The sequence below is a fragment of the Oncorhynchus masou genome, chromosome 14 (genome assembly GCF_036934945.1).
Source record: "Oncorhynchus masou masou isolate Uvic2021 chromosome 14, UVic_Omas_1.1, whole genome shotgun sequence".
Taxonomy (NCBI): domain Eukaryota; kingdom Metazoa; phylum Chordata; class Actinopteri; order Salmoniformes; family Salmonidae; genus Oncorhynchus; species Oncorhynchus masou.
In genome coordinates, this window is record NC_088225.1 from 13,052,260 (window position 1) to 13,070,455 (window position 18,196).

General features: G+C 43.6%; 1 non-coding gene across 1 annotated transcript; it reads left to right on the forward strand.

The window, feature by feature from the left end:
* Positions 1–14,104: 14,104 nt before the first annotated feature.
* On the forward strand, positions 14,105–14,180 carry trnaa-ugc (transfer RNA alanine (anticodon UGC)). Its single transcript has one exon. It is a non-coding gene; the product is annotated as a tRNA-Ala (tRNA).
* Positions 14,181–18,196: the final 4,016 nt, after the last annotated feature.

Here is an 18,196-nt window from a genome sequence, read left to right on the forward strand (position 1 = left end):
CCAACATTCTTCTATGGTCATTTAAATCACTGCCTACTAATTGAACACAGCCACATAGCAGAGCCGCAAGGTACAATGATTAGACAGACACAATCTAAATCAAGACAAGACGCAACTGATGGCCTAACCTAGGTGTTTGTAACCACAGGCATGTTTAACAGAGACTCTGAGTCCTCATCTCTTTCAGCAGGTGTGGGGACACCCTGTTTCCAGTCCTCACAAATAGCTTAGTTACAGTCACTCCCTGGGCTCCTTACTTTCCTGACACACAGGATTAATTTGAAATGAGAGGAGCTTTGGAGTGACACACTGACACATTTTCTAGACAGACCGCCTGTCCGACCCCCCTGATGTAACAGTGGCCCACTTTCTGCCACTAACTCTCTATAAGCCCGTAGACCTACGCACGCAGGGTAGAGATGTCCCGTACGACCACACTAAACACACAAACGCCCTCAGATGTATGAGCACGCACATACACCTACAGATTATGACCCCCCCCCAACAGAACAGAGGACCTCTCTTATGCCCCAGTCCACTTTATAAAGGCCTCATTCAACCTGACACAAACCACTTTACCCAGAGGGAAAACTGGGCAAGCTTCCTCTCCTTCTCTAAGCCCAGTCATAACATACCTCACAGCCTATTCTTATAGGCTCTCACTCAGCAGGCATGTCCATGGCTCTTTGACCTACAAAGTAAGGGCAGAAAAAGTCCATCCCTGCTGCCAACTCTCCAGGCCCAAGTTCAGTGTCACAGCAGACCTGTCAAGAGAAGAATACATGGGGCTGTAAATCAAGGCAGAGCCCGGGTGGCAGCGTCTATTCCTCATCATATCTTCTCTGCCGCCCTCCCAAAACACACAACAACAAGGTTATGTTCATAACAACACAAAGACAAACGGAGGGAGTGACCTGGACTAAGCCTGCAAACAAAGCAGCTCTTTGAGGGCTGACACCTCAATGCCCTTCACAAACGCACAGAAAATATTTTTGACTTGCATTCACCCCATGCATGGTCTGGGTGGTGCGACTGATGTCACCCTGCAATAGTGTCAAGGTGAGATGCCCTGACAACTGCAGCACTCGTCTACTGGATTCTGCTGTTTCCCCTTTTCCTGATTTGATTGGAGTATGGGGTCGCTTGCATAAACAGGTTAGGAGAAAAGTAGGTCAACGTAAGTGAGTGGAACGAGAGAAGGAGGAAGGCATGAGGAAACGAGGGAGAGAGGAGAGAGAGGTGGGGGCTGGGGGACTGGATGTGCGTGTCACAAAATGATTCCTGCAGAATAGACCTCCTGGAAAACAGCACAAACAAGGCTCTCCAGTTACCTGGCTGTCCCTCCCAGCCTGGGGAAGAGGGTCAGTGGAGCAGCCAGCGTGGGAGGGGGCCACAGGATTACACAGCACTGTCTCATGTCCAGTGTGACACGCTGCAACCTTTTCACAAATTTCTGGGGCAGGTTGCAGACACCTCTGGGTTTCACTGCAGGGCAAATCAAAGTCAGATATTAATGTTATAGAGTGGAATTCCCCCAGCTTCTACAGCATGCAACACCTGAACCACACACTGTGGTTGTGAAAGACTATGATACTTACAGTACATATGGACCTACTCGTTTGATGAAAGACGTGTTTAATGGTTAAATACACTGCTCAAAAAAAGGGAACACTTAAACAACACAATGTAACTCCAAGTCAATCACACTTCTGTGAAATCAAACTGTCCACTTAGGAAGCAACACTGATTGACAATAAATGTCACATGCTGTTGTGCAAATGGAATAGACAACAGGTGGAAATTATAGGCAATTAGCAAGACACCCCCAATAAAGGAGTGGTTCTGCAGGTGGGGACCACAGACCACTTCACAGTTCCTATGCTTCCTGGCTGATGTTTTGGTCATTTTTGAATGCTGGCGGTGCTCTCACTCTAGTGGTAGCATGAGACGGAGTCTACAACCCACACAAGTGGCTCAGGTAGTGCAGCTCATCCAGGATGGCACATCAATGCGAGCTGTGGCAAGAAGGTTTGCTGTGTCTGTCAGCGTAGTGTCCAGAGCATGGAGGCGCTACCAGGAGACAGGACAGTACATCAGGAGACATGGAGGAGGCCGTAGGAGGGCAACAACCCAGCAGCAGGACCGCTACCTCCACCTTTGTGCAAGGAGGAGCAGGAGGAGCACTGCCAGAGCCCTGCAAAATGACCTCCAGCAGGCCACAAATGTGCATGTGTCTGCTCAAACGGTCAGAAACAGACTCCATGAGGGTAGTGTGAGGGCCCGACGTCCACAGGTGGGGGTTGTGCTTACAGCCCAACACCATGCAGGACGTTTAGCATTTGCCAGAGAACACCAAGATTTCCACAAAGCATGACCTAAAGGGGCAATTCCTTGCGGTTCATTATTTGAAAAAGACTCAAGCATGGCTGTTATCATACACATTGCTGACAGTGATGGAATAAACATGACTATTAAATAAACATATGAGTATACAAATCTCTGTTTTGAAAACAGTACTCAAACAGGTTACATGGCTCATGCTTCAATATCCTGGTATTGTTTGCCTCTATGCATCAAATCAAAAGAGCATTGGAATTGAATGGAAAGACTCAAACAATTCCTAGCAATAGACATACATTTAACTGTGCAAAAAACGTGAGTAGGTGGAAGGCAGGGGGAGGGAATGAGGGGCTGTGTGTCCCAACTCTGTTACATTATGGTTACGCAATATAACAGCACTCAAACTGGTCCAGAGCGGCTCAGTGAATAGACCTGGGGAGTGGCCCATCTCAAGGTCTACTTCTAACCCCTCCATCCCTGCGTTCAGACCAATTCCTCTCCAGTCACAACCCAACCTCCAATCACAAGTTTAATTTACATAGGTGTGTCTATTGACGTGATATAAGGAGGAGTGTCGTAATGTAAATAAGATAAACGATATGGTTTATACACTGAGTATACAAAGCATTAAGATCTGTTCTTTCCAAGATGTAGGCTGACCAGGTGAATCCAGGTGAAAGCATTGGTGTCAACATGGGCCAGGATCCTTGTGGAATGCTTTCGACACCTTGTGTAGATGCCCCACGAATTGAGGCTGTTCTGGGGGCAAAAGTATTTCAATGATATGTTGGGGTGTTCATTTATTTAATTTCACTTTAGTTGACTGCCAGAGTCCTGGAATTGAATGGTAGGCAGGTGAGGGCTAGAGATTTTACAAAGGAATAAGAGCTCACACTTTCATAATTCCTTACTAAGGACTTACGTGCGCCCAAATCTGTAGCCTCAGGCACTATGGTGCTGGGAGTCTTCTAGTGCCAGCACCCCCTCTGTGAGACAGAACACACAGCAGAGCTGGACTGAATCAGGGTATCAACTGCAGAGACAGTCTTGCTCTTATGTAACCATATAATGTAGCTCTTATTAGAAAGTAGGTCAGAATATATAACAGAGAGAGGGGAACATGTGGAAAACTGAGTCCTACATGGGGAATCAGGGGATGATAGAGAGCGAGAGCGAGAGAGAGAGAGAGAGAGAGAGAGAGAGAGAGAGAGAGAGAGAGAGAGAGAGAGAGAGAGAGAGAGAGAGAGAGAGAGAGAGAGAGAGAGAGAGAGAGAGAGAGAGAGAGAGAGAGAGAGAGAGAGAGAGAGAGAGAGAGAGAGTGAGAGAGAGTGAGAGAGAGAGAGAGAGAGAGAGAGAGAGAGAGAGAGAGAGAGAGAGAGAGAGATCAATGGGGAAAGGAGGGTCAGTAATAGAGTGGAGCATAAGTCTGCGTAATAAAGAGCTGGCTGTGTTGTCTTCCAGTTGGACCCTAGGAGAGTTTCATGAGCTCAGAGGCCATGCGTCACCTAACAGGTGGTGGTGCCCCACCTAAACAACCCTCCCTCTCAGCCAGGTGATCTCTGCTGTTTGGTTTACCCACAGCAGGGGGACAATGGAGAGATTGTGGGCCTCGTGACTTCTATCCTCCATGGCCTCATTTTATACTGGGAAGGAAGTCCCCTACAGAGGAGATGTGCTTATCACTGCAAACAAACACTTTCAATGTGATGAAATCACAGATTAAAACGATAGCTAGCTCTGTAACACTTGGCTACACAAACTAGTACAGCATTGTCAATATGACGCAACTTGTTATGCACAACAAAAACAAATGTGATGTTGAAAACCTTCAAAAGTTACCTTGAAAAGCACTAATAGATACAATTAGTACATTAGTAGACATTTCCAAGACAATATTAAAACTGTCACAATCACGTCCTAGTCTAAAGTGTGATCATTTGCAACTGACAAAAACAAAAGCAGGCAAGCAGCACTATAAAAGTAGTCAAAGTCATAAACAGGACTCTGACAATCTCCTTCAAACATATACTTTATGGTCATCATAACAGTTTATGATACACATTAAAATGTCAGGGATAACCGGTAATGTAGAATAGTTTATTATGCAACCAGACACAACAACAACCAACCAGATATGAAGTTTGTCACTGAGATCAGGGCATACGCCAGACCTAGTTTCGGTGGGGCCTTGGCAATCCTCCAAAAATGTGTGCAATATGCCTGTGAATAGGCAATTTATGAAGGGTTTACTGATCTGGTGTAGAAAACATTACGGGGGTATTAAACAACCTGCTACTGTGTGTTGAGTAACACAGGGCCCTGTGTTTCAGTGTGAAGTGTTACATAGTGTTGTTTTCCATTCATATGGCTCAGTTTTGAAGCCCAGAACAAAGTTCCTCAGCCTGTTGATGGTTGTGTGCATGTGCATGTGTGCAGCGTGTGTGTGCATGTGTGCATAGGGGTCATGCCCATAGGGGGCCCAGGGGCACGTGCTCCATTAAGATTAGTCACATTTGGCTTTTTTCTCTCTGTAATACTAGGCTACTAGCCACTTAGCAATTTTAGAACTTTGGCTATAGCTAGCCCAGGTAGCTTCCCAATTTCCAACCTTACAACTAGCTACCAGGAAACCATTTCCGGCTATCAATCAAGTTACAGTAGCTAGCTTGTCTATCTATTTTAGCTAGCATGCTTGCTGGCAAGGTTGGTAGATTTTAGGACATGGGTATTCAACCGGAGGTCCAGTTATATTAGGAACACCTTCCTAATATTGAGTTGCCCTCAGAACAGCCTCAATTTGTCTGGTCATGGACACTACAAGGTGTAGAAAGAGTTCCTTAGGGATGCTGGACGATGTAGATTCCAACACAGTTGTGTCAAGTTGACTGGATGTCCTTTGGGTGGTGGACCATTCTTGATACACACACAGAACACTGTTGAGTGTGGAAAAACTCAGCAGCACTTAAATATGTTTTCTTGCCCATTTACCTGCTGAATGGCACACATACACAATCCATGTCTCAATTGTCTTCAAGGCTTAAAAATCCGTCTTTAACCTGTCTTCTCCCCTTCATCTACACTGATTGAAGTGGATTTAACAGGTGACATCAATAAGCTTTCACCTGGATTCACCTGGTCAGTCTATGCCATGGAAAGAGTCCCTAATGTTTTGTACACACAGAGTGTGAGTGTGTTTGTGTACACACACACAGTCTTGTACAGTTAACCTTGTGGGAACACACTATTCAGTATCATTCAAAATCCTATTTTCCCTAGCCTACTCTTACCCTAACCTTGACCCGAAACCTAACCCGTACTCTTACCCTAACCTTAACGCAAAAACCTAAACTTAACCCTAAACCTAACCCTAACCTGTACTCTTACTCTTACCCTTACCCTAACCTTAACCCAAAAACCTAACCATCGAAAATGTCCCCAGTTGGTCAGATTTCTGTTTGTTTACTATTCTTTTGGGGACTTCTGGTCCTGGCCGGACCCGAGGAAGAGTAGCTGATACCTTGGCAGCAGCTAATGAAGATCCATAATAAATACAAATATAACAGACTAGTAGAAAATAAGTGCAAAACTTCTAATATTGAGCAAATTACACTAATTGGAGATAATTACACTTGCTGTAACAGCGGGTACTCTGGCTGCTGGCAAGCTTTCTTGACCCGGACATTAACATTTGTCCAAAAAAAAAAAATTGTCACGTGCTGAATACAACAGGTATACAACCTTACAGTGAAATGCTTACTTAACTGCACTTCTAAGGGCTTCTAAGAAAAATACCTTAAAAAAAAAGAAGAAATAAAAGTAACAAATCATTAAAGAGTAGCCTTAGCGAGGCTATATACATGGGGTACCGGTACAGAGTCAATGTGCGGGACTGGTTAGTTGAGGTAATTAAGGTAATATGTACATGTAGGTAGAGTTATTAAAGTAACTATGCATAGATAATAACAGAGAGTAGCAGCAGCTTAAAGGGGGGGGGGATGCAAATAGTCTGGGTAGCCATTTGATTAGATGTTCATGAGACTTATGGCTTGGGGGTAGAAGCTGTTTAGAAGCCTCTTGGACCGAGACTTGGCACTCCGGTACCGCTTGCTGTGTGGTAGCAGAGAGAACAGTCTATAATAGGGTGGCTGGAGTCTTTGACACCACCTGGTCTCTAACACCACCTGGTATAAAGGTCCTGGATGACAGGAAGCTTGGCCCCAGTGATGTACTGAGCCGTACGTACTACCCTCTGTAGTGACTTGCGTTCGGAGGTCGAGCAGTTGCCATAACAGGCAGTGATGCAACACGTCAGGATGATCTCGATGGTGCAGCTGTAGAAACTTTTGAGGATCTGAGAACCCATGCCAAATCTTTTCAGTCTCCTGAGGGGGAATAGGTTTTGTCGTACCCACTTCACAACTGTGTTGGTGTGCTTGGACCACGTTAGTTTGTTGGTGATGTGGACCCCAAGGAACTTGAAGCTCTCAACCTGCTCCACTATAGCCCCATCGATGAGAATGGGGAGTGCTCGGTCCTCCTTTTCCTGTAGTCCACAATCATCTCCTTTGTCTTGATCACATTGAGGGAGAGGTTATTGTCCTGGCATCACATGGCCAGATCTCAAATCAAATTTATTTATATAGCCCTTCGTACATCAGCTGATATCTCAAAGTGCTGTGCAGAAACCCAGCCTAAAACTCCAAACAGCGAGCAATGCAGGTGTAGAAGCACGGGGGCTAGGAAAAACTCCCTAGAAAGGCCAAAACCTAGGAAGAAACCTAGAGAGGAACCAGACTATGAGGGGTGGCCAGTCCTCTAATAGTGTTGATGTGAGCCATGACCAGCCTTTCAAAGCACTTCATGGCTACAGACATGAGTGCTACGGGTTGGTAGTAATTTAGGCATGTTACCTTAGTGTTCTTGGGCACAGGGACTATGGTGGTCTGCTTGAAACATCTAGGTATTACAGACTCGGACAGGGAGAGGTTGAAAATGTCAGTGAAGACACTTGCCAGTTAGTCAACACATGCTCGGAGTACACGTCCTGGTAATCTGTCTGGCCCTGCGGCCTTGTGAATGTTGACCTGTTTAAAGTTTTTACTCACATCGGCTGTGGAAAGCATGATCACACAGTCTTCTGGAACAGCTAATGCTCTCATGCATGTTTCAGTGTTATTTACCTCGAAGCAAGCAATAGAAGTAGTTTTGCTCATCTGGTAGGCTTGTGTCACTGTGGAGCTCTCGGCTGTGTTTCCCTTTGTAGTCTGTAATAGTTTGCAAGCCCTGCCACATCCAACAAGCGTCAGAACCGGTGTAGTATGATTCGATCGTAATCCTGTATTGACGCTTTGCCTGTTTGATGGTTCATCGGAGGGCATAGCGGGATTTCTTAGTCCCACTCCTTTAAAGCGGCAGCTCTGCCCTTTAGCTCAGTAAGGATGTTGCCTGTAATCCATGGCTTCTGGTTGGGGTATGTACGTATAGTCACTGTGGGGACAACGTCATTGATGCACTTGTTGATGAAGCTAGTGACTGATGTGGTGTACTCCTCAATGCCATTGGAGGAATCCCAGAACATATTCCAGTCTGTGCTAGCAAAACAGTCCGGTAGCTTAGCATCTGCGTCATCTGACCACATTGTTTTACCGAGTCACTGGTGCTTCCTGCTTTCATTTTTGCTTTTAAGCAGGAATCAGGAGGATATAATTATGGTCAGATTTGCCAAATGGAGGGAGAGGGGAGCTTTGTACGAGTCTTTGTGTGTGGAGTAAAGGTGGTCTAGAGTTTACAGTCCCCGGCCACTAGGAGTGCCACCTCTGGATGAATGTTTTCCTGTTTGCTTATGGCCGTATACAGCTCATTGAGTGCGGTCTTAGTGCCAGCATCGATTTGTGGTGGTAAATAGACTATAGATGAAAACTCCCTAGGTAGATAGTGCAGTCTACAACTTATCATGTGATACTCTACCTCAGGCGTGCAAAACCTTGAGACTTCCTTAGATATCATGGACCAGCTGTTGTATAGAAATATTAGTAGACGCCCACCCCTTGTCTTACCAGAGGTTGCTGTTCTCTCCTGCCGATACAGTGTATAACCCACCAGCTGTATGTTATTCATGTCATCGTTCAGCCACAAGTTGGTGAAACATAGGATATTACAGTTTTTAATGTCCAGTTGGTAGGATATGCATGCTTTTAGTTTGTCCACTTTATTAGCCAACGATTGTACATTGGCCAATAGTATCGATTGCAAAGACAGATTAGCCACTCATTGCCGGATCCTCACAAGGCACCCTGATCTCCTTCTGCAATACCTCCATCTCCTTCTGCGGATGATGGGGATGAGGGCCTGTTCAGGTGTTTGGAGTAAATCCCTCTCGTCCGACTCATTAAAGAAAAAAATAGGTGAGTAATTGCTGTTCTGATGTCCAGAAGCTCTTTTCAGTATAAGAGATGGTAGCAGTAACATTATGTACAAAATAAGTTACAAACAATGCGAAAAAAAACGGGCCCATAAAACAGCAGCCATCCCCTCCATCGCAAATCTTTCCACAACACATTGCTAAACTTTGTTTAACCAGTAAAACAGCTGCTATTAGCAAACAGCAAGATTATCATATATATCATATACAGGGGTGTCACTAAAGCTGTATTGTATGCATTAGGTATGTTGTAGCTACAATAAAAGTTTGAAGACTCCTGCTTTAGAAAAGCAAGCAATAACTACATGTACTGAATATGACTCAAATTCCTTTGTCTTTTACCCAGACTTTAGCTGAGATGTAGAGAAGCATCTTTAATTTATATATATATAAAAAACACCAGTCAAGAGGCTACAGACAGCTCAAGAGGTATGCTTAGATACGCAGAAAATTTTACATAGTCTTTACGTAGAATTAAGCATAATGATTATGACTACAGGAATTGCATTAAAAAAGCTGTTTCATGTGTTTGAAAAATGCTAAATACCTGGGTGGCCTGCCCCCGTTAGGGCCATCCCACATCCATCCTCACATGCTTTGTGCCCCCTAATATTTTTCGGGGTGCATGATGCCTCTTGCATGTGTGAAAGGGGGCGGGTGTAAAGCAGATTACCCTCCCTTCCCTTTGTTTTCATTTCCTCACCTTTGGCACAAAAATTGTGTCAGCCGTCATGTGTATATATATATGTGTGTGTGTGTGTGTGTGTGTGTGTGTGTGTGTGTGTGTGTGTGTGTGTGTGTGTGTGTGTGTGTGTGTGTGTGTGTGTGTGTGTGTGTGTGTGTGTGTGTGTGTGTGTGTGTGAGAGAGAGAGAGTGAGAGAGTGAGAGTGAGAGGCCCAAACCCCACTCTTACACAAGCCCAAGCCAATGGCAAATACCAGATGCTCAGCAGGCTCTGCTCACACTTACTGGCCTGAGGCCAAACCACACGACCAACAACATTGGACACTTTATGGAACACAAAGCCCTCACTATATCATCCTGGAATATCCAAGGCCTGAGATCATCTGCCTTTGGCCTAAAGAGCAGGAACTCAGACTTCACCAAAGAAATCGGTAATACAGACATTATCATCCTGCAAGAAACCTGGTATGGGGAGACGGACCCATTGGTTGCCCTCTAGGTCACAGAGAGCTGGTAGACCCATCCACCAAACTACCAGGTGTGAAACAGGGAAGAGACTCAGGGGGTATGCTAATTTGGTATAGAGCAGACCTAACTCACTCCATTAAATTAATAAAAACAGGAACATTTTACATGTGGCTAGAAATTCAAAAGGAAATTATTTTAACAGAGAAAAATGTCCTCCTGTGTGCTACCTACAGTGGGGCAAAAAAGTATTTAGTCAGCCACCAATTGTGTAAGTTCTCCCACTTAAAAAGATGAGAGAGGCCTGTAATTTTCATCATAGGTACACTTCAACTATGAAATGAAATCCAGAAAATCACATTGTAGGATTTTTAATCAATTTATTTGCAAATTATGGTGGAAATAAGTATTTGGTCAATAACAAAAGTTTATCTCAATACTTTGTTACATACCCTTTGTTGGCAATGACAGAGGTAAAATGTTTTCTGTAAGTCTTCACAAGGTTTTCACACGCTGTTACTGGTATTTTGGCCCATTCCTCCATGCAGATCTCCTCTAGAGCAGTGATGTTTTGGGGCTGTTGCTGGGCAACACAGACTTTCAACTCCCTCCAAAGATTTTCTATGGGGTTGAGATCTGGAGACTGGCTAGGCCACTCCAGGACCTTGAAATGCTTCTTACGAAGCCACTCCTTCGTTGCCCGGGCGGTGTGATTGGGATCATTGTCATGCTGAAAGACCCAGCCACATTTCATCTTTAATGCCCTCTCATCTTTTTAAGTGGGAGAACTTGCACAATTAGGCAACAACAAATTCAATCCCTTTTAGACAATTTCCTGGGTAAAACGTTCCACTGCAATAGTGAAGGTGTAAACCTGGCCGTAGAAAATCTTAACAGTATATTTGACCTCTCAGCTTCCCTATCAAATATAAAAAATCTCAAATAGAAAACCGAAGAAAATTAACAACACTGACAAATGGTTTGATGAAGAATGCAAAAATCTAAGAAAGACATTGAGAAACCCGTCCAACCAAAAACATAGAGACCCAGAAAACCTGAGTCTACGCCTTCACTATGGTGAATCATTAAAACAACACAGGAATACACTACGGAAAAAGAAGGAACAGCACGTCAGATATCATCTCAATGTAATTGAAGAATCCATAGACTCTAACCACTTCTGAGAAAATTGGAAAACACTAAACAACAACACAAATAATTATCTATCCAAAATGTAGATGTCAGGTTAAACAACTTCTCCAATCTTTTTGGCTCTATAACAAAGAATAAAGAGCAAAAACCTATACAGGATCAAATACAAATCTTAGAATCAACTATTAAAGACTACCAGAACCCACTGGATTCTCCAATTACCGTGAATGAGCTACAGGACCAAATAAAAACCCTCCAACCCCAAAAGGCATGTGGTGTTGATGGTATCCTTAATGAAATTATAAAATATACAGACAACAAATTCCAATTGGCTATACTGAAACTCTAACATCATCCTTAGCTCTGGCATCTTCCCCAATATTTGGAACCAAGGACTGATCACCCCAATGCACACAAGTGGAGACAAATTTGACCCCAATAACTACTGTGGGATATGCGTCAACAGTAACCTTGGGAAAATCCTCTGCATTATCATTAACAGCAGACTCGTACATTTCCTCAATGAAAACAATGTACTGAGCAAATGTCAAATTGGCTTTTTACCAAATTACCGTACAACAGACCATGTATTCACCCTGCACACCCTAATTGACAACCAAACAAACCAAAACAAAGGCAAAGTCTTCTCATGCTTTGTTGATTTCAAAAAAGCCTTCGACTCAATTTGGCATGAGGGTCTGCTATAGAAATAGATGGAAAGTGGTGTTGTGGGTAAAACATACTACATTATAAAATCCATGTACACAAACAACAAGTGTGCGGTTAAAATTGGCAAAAAACACACACATTTCTTCCCACAGGGCCGTGGGGTGAGACAGGGATGCAGCTTAAGCCCCACCCTCTTCAACACATATATCCACGAATTGGCACGGGCACTAGAAAAGTCTGCAGCACCCGACCTCACCCTACTAGAATCTGAAGTCAAATGTCTACTGTTTGCTTGTAACTATCGTCTTCCTCTTCTGATGAGGAATAAGAAGGATCGGACCAAAATGCAGCGTGGTACGTGTCCATGATAACTTTAATAACTCAGAACACGAGAAAATACCAAAAGAACAAAGTGCAGGAAAGAAATGAAAATCGAAACAGTCCCGTATGGTGCAAACACAGAAACGGAAAACAACTACCCACACCTCATAGTGGGAAAACAGGCTGCCTAAGTATGGTTCTCAATCAGAGACAAAGATAAACAGCTGCCTCTGATTGGGAACCATACCAGGCCAAACACAGAAATACAAAAACATAGAACAACACATAGAATACCCACCCCAACTCACGCTCTGAACAAACTAAAATAAAGACATAAAAAAGCAACTAAGGTCAGAACGTGACATTGCTGATGATCTGGTGCTTCTGTCACCAACCAAGGAGGGCCTACAGCAGCACCTAGATATTCTGCACAGATTCTGCCAGACCTGGGCCCTGACAGTAAATCTCAGTAAGACCAAAATAATGGTGTTCCAAAAAAGGTCCAGTCGCCAGGACCACAAATACAGATTCCAAATTCCACCAATTCCATGGCCTAAACATCAACGCCACAGGTAACTTCCACAAATCTGTGAACGATCTGAGACAAGGCAAGAAGGGCATTCTATGCCATCAAAAGGAACATAATTCAACATACCAATTAGGATCTGGCTAAAAATACTTGAATCAGTCATAGAGACAATTGCCCTTTATGGTTGTGAGGTCTGGGGTCCGCTCACCAACCAAGACTTCACAAAATGGAACAAACACCAAATTGAGACTCTGCATGCAAAATTCTGCAAAAATGTCCTCCGTGTACAACGTAGAACACCAAATAATGCATGCAGAGCAGAATTAAGCCAATACCCACTAATTATCAAAATCCAGAAAAGAGCCATTCAATTCTACAACCACCTAAAAGGAAGCGATTCCCAAACCTTCCATAACAAAGCCGTCACCTACAGAGAGATGAACCTGGAGAAGAGTCCCCGAAGCAAGCTGGTCCTGGGGCTCTGTTCACAAACACACCCCACAGAGCCCCAGGACAGCAGCACAATTAGACGCAATCAAATCATGATAAACAAAAAGATAACTACTTGACACATTGGAAAAAAATTACAAAAAAATAGAACAAACTAGAATGCTATTTGGCCCTAAACAGAGAGTACACCGTGGCAGAATACCTGACCACTGTGACTGACCCAAACTTAAGGAAAGCTTTGACTATGTACAGACTCAATGAGTATAGCCTTGCCATTGAGAAAGGCCACTGTTGGCAAACATGGCTCTCAAGAGAAGACAGGCTATATGCACACTGCCTACAAAATGAGGTGGAAACTGAGCTGTACTTCCTAACCTCCTGTCCGATGTATGACCATATTAGAGACACATATTTCCCTCGGATTACACAGATCCACAAAGAATTCAAAAACAATCCCAATTTTGATAAACTCCCATATCTACTGGGTGAAAGTCCACAATGTGCCATCACAGCAGCAAGATTTGTGACCTGTTGCCACAAGAAAAGGGCAACCAGTGAAGAACAAACACCATTGTAAATACAACCCATATTTATGCATATTTATTTTCCCTTGTGAACCCTTAACCATTTGTACATCGTTGCAACACTGTATATATACGTAATATGACATTTGTAATGTCTTTGTTGTTTTGAAACTTCTGTATGTGTAATGTTTACTGTTAATTTGTATTGTTTATTTCACTTTTGTATATTATCTACCTCACTTGCTTTGGTAATGTTAACACGTTTCCCATGCCAATAACGCCCCTCGGCGGTGGAAGGAGATGAGGACCAATACGCAGCGTGGTAAGTGTCCATGATACTTTAATAATCACTGAACACGACAAAATACCCCCCAAAAAAGAAAGTGAATGAAAACCAAAACAGTCCTGCGTTGGTATCAGAAGTCTGATAGCACTATGGTGTGATAAAAGCGTCTGCCAAATGAACTAAATATAAATACTGTATATATATATAAATGAACTATATATATATAAATGAACTATATAAATGTGTGTCCTGTGTGGCTCAGGGGTCCTGTGTGGCTCAGTCGGTAGAGCATGGCGCTTGCAACGCCAAGCGTCGTGGGTTCGATTCCCACTGGGACCACCCATATGTAAAAGTAGTGGCCCCAGCCGACTTGTAAGTCGCTTTGGACAAAAGCGTCTGCTAAATGGGATATATTATTATTATTATTATATTATAAAAATGAACAATTGCAAAGCATGCTAAGTATTATTCTAATGAGTTCCGCCCCAAAACAATACACAATGTGCTTTTTTACATTTCGGTCATTTAGCAGACAGCTTATCCAGAGTGACTTGCTCAACTAAGGTAGATAAACAACAACATATAACATTCATAGCAAGTAAAACTTTTTGTAACCATTACTGAGAATATTGTTGCTGTTTGGGCTGGCTACTTGTAAGTAATTTGTGGTTTATTTTGATACATTGATCTTTATGGTATTCTGTATTTTGTAATTGTATTTTGTCATTTTTGCCCATCCCTGGCTCTGACAGTGTTGACCCACTGGACACAGACGTCAAGTCCACATCTATTCCACGTTGGTTCAAACAACATTGATTCAACCAGTTTGTGCCCAGTGGGACTTTGGAAATGGCCCAGCCATCTTCCCTTTCACTGTGGCAACAGGTGGTATGTGTCCGCATTGAATATAGCCCTGATGAGTGTATTTAGTGGGTGGAACAGGGAGAGACAGTGAGCCTTTTTGAGGGACACAGAGACAAGTTCAACAACTTAACATTCAATACGAAAGAGATTTTTAGCATCCCTCAGACCAGCTGTTATTTTAGAGGTTCCAGAGTGTGTGGAATAACTGGGAATGTGTGTGTGTTGGAGTTCCAGTGAGTCCTGGCTGTTCTTCAGTCTGAGAGACTTTCTGTTAAGGGGAACCCTGTTCTCTTTGTGGTTTTCCTGAGGATCTGCTACAGTACAGTGCTGCTGCAGGCCCAGGCAGAATGTAGGTCAGCCGCACCCTCCCTGTCCATGGCCACGCCTCTCACACCACCACAAAACAAGTTTTCACCAGCAGAACCTTGAGTGAACCCGCTCCATGGCAACGCAGCTGTGGCCTGTCTGGCTGGGGGTAAAAAGGGGGGTTCCCGGCAAAATAGGCCATGGCAGACACTACTCACAATGCCTTCACCCCCTCCGATTTGTCTTCTTTACTTCTGAGGAACTGGTCTCTGGTCTCACTTATCCAGGAATCCTGTCCATATACAGCTCCTAGATTATATATATTGTCACGTTCTGACCTTAGTTCCTTTGTGATGTCTTTGTTTTAGTATGGTCAGGGCGTGAGTTGGGTGGGCAGTCTATGTTCTTTTTTCTATGATTTGGTATTTCTGTGTTTGGCCAGGTATGGTTCTCAATCAGAGGCAGCTGTCAATCGTTGTCCCCGTTTGAGAACTATACTTAGGCAGCCTGTTTTCACCCTTGAGTTGTGGGTGATTATACTTTCTGTTTAGTGTGTGGTGCACCTGACGGAGCTGTTTCGGGTGTGCGGTTTGTTTCTTTGTTAGATGTTGTTCCGTTTTAAATAAATAACATGAACAAATACCACGCTGCACTTTGGTCCTCACCTTCTTCCACCGACGACCGTTACAGATATGCATGTTCTGTTCTGTGTAGTAGAAGAATGTGTTGTCGTGGCCCCTCTCAGGCGAGGCACCCATTATCTCTCAACAGTGTTTTATTTCTCCGTCGTGTTGATACTGTGCCATAACTGTTTGTCTTTTGGGAAATGCGAGAGTGGTAAAACAAGGCAACCTTTTAAGGAGACAAAAACAAAGGGGCGTTTGAGTCTGGTTCATTGAAGGGGAGAGGTGAGTCAGAAGAGGAGAAAAATCAACCTCCCTCACCAAGGGTGGAATGTGAGCAGGCCACTTTTGGGTTGCTGGCAGCTGACTGTCAGGGAGTAGATGAATGACTTCCACTATGAGGCCAGGTCAAACAGTTTCTTAATCAGACCATCATAGGTACTGGGAAAACACCCCATCATCATAGAAATGGCTGCAAGAAATGCTGTATGGCTACGAAGACGGTTGTCTCTGTCTTGCTGATAAAATACACAAACACACACACAGTCTTGTACATCTAACCTTGTGGGGACACACAATTCCGTCCCATTCCAAATCCTATTTTCCCTAGCCTACTCTTACCCTAACCCAAAAATGTAACATTAGCCCTAACACTAGCTCTCAATCCTAACCCTAAAACTTATCCTAGCTCCTAAACCTAATTCTAACCTTAATCCTAAACCCCCTAGAAATATATTTTTGACCTTTTTGACAAAATGTCTCCAGTTGGTCAAATTTTTGGTCCCCACAAGAATAGTTAAAATTGTCCACGCACACACACATGAAATCAGGAAAGCAACACATTGCTGATAGTATGCTTCACCAGATATTTAAATATTTACAGTAGAGGAAGTGTGCAAAATGACTTGTGCGTCACGAGTGTGATTCTAAAATTCTAAATAATTCTTGCAGTTCAAGAATGACAAGGATAAAGCAAAGGCAGAGGCATAGGAGATACAAAACAACAGAAGGGTGCAACAAAAGGTAGATTTTATGATTCAGTCACGTGTGGGTGATTTAGGACCCGTCTTTGCGAACCTGCAGTAGTTCCCACTTGTTGGGTAACAAGGCCAAGCTGGTACCTGAGCTCTTCGATGTACTGCCCCCACTGTTCATCAACACTCAAAACAAAGTGTCTAATTTCAGCCCGGAATTTGAGGCAAATGGCAATAAAAACAAGCATTAATCATATTGAAGTGATGACAGAAGTGCCATTCAAAGCAGCAGACACCAGCACAGCCGTGGTTTACAGATGGAATACGATACCCCGGGAGGAAGGAGGATCTCAAGATAGGCCTGCCTCAATGGAGAATATGATCCCATAGTGAGATACCAGTATGAAACTCCAGAGGCTTGACTGAAAGTCAATCTCATGTTATGTAATATATATATATATTATTATTATTATTTTTTTTACTGTTTTGGGTGTGAAAAGAGGAAGCCTACACTGATCCAGCAGATGGTCATTACAGTAGAGCTTGGTGCTGTATCCCTTCCAAATCAACCAGGCATTGTACATCTAGTTAGTGTAACCAGTCCACTACTTCTTCTGGTGGAGAGACCGGTTATAACTAGTACAACTTGTACATCTGTAAATGAGTAGCAAAGTGTTCTCCGTAATGTCGCTGTGGATGCACATTTATAAACGCCTGCAGATGAATGAGACCTGAGAAAAAATTGAGAAATTCCAGAGCACTCAACCTTGGGGGGTTAGATGTCAGGACAAACCCACACAGACCTTTTCCATTTAAAGCATAGAGGTCACTGCAACTTCAAATATCTCTGTCCGAAGCAGAGCAGCTACTCCACCGGACCACAGTCACACAACACTGACTAGAGTTTGCTTCCCCATGCACGTACAAGATATGACAAGTTATAGCTAGCCTGATTCACAGAGAGACCCTTCACTGTGCTGTATAGTGAAATATCAGTTCTTCTCAACAGATTACAGCCCAAACCACCTGTGAGTGCAGGTGCAACGAACATCATGCTGATTGACATCTTGCAGGATATCTCATCCAGGATATCTTATCTCATCCAGAGGCTGGCTCTCTGACCAACACAAAGGCCTGGGCTGGGGGCCTGAATTCCAGGGGAGCCTCCATGTGGATCTGTGCTATTGTGCCACTGGCAGGCAGTCTCAGGGTCTCACACAAAGCTGTCTCTGTGTGAGACAGTGTCCCTAGTCTCTCTCCTTCTCGCTGACCTACATTCCCTCTCACCAGCCACACAGTCATGCTATCTGCATTAGCTCTCCTCACAGCTTGCAGCATGTGGTTATATGAAAGGAAAAACATTGAAGAAACCCGCTCTGGAAATTAGAGGAGTTAATTACATAATTAGCTTTTCTTTCAGTCTTCTTTGTCTTTAATGTGGTTGCCGGGAGCCATGTGTGGTAGCGGTGGAGGAAATGTAACTTGTTAAAGTGAACTATTTTTATTTCTCAATCTAGCCTACAGTCACAGACTACACACAACAGACTGAATCTAACCTTTGGACGAGACCCTCGATTCTAAAAAATAA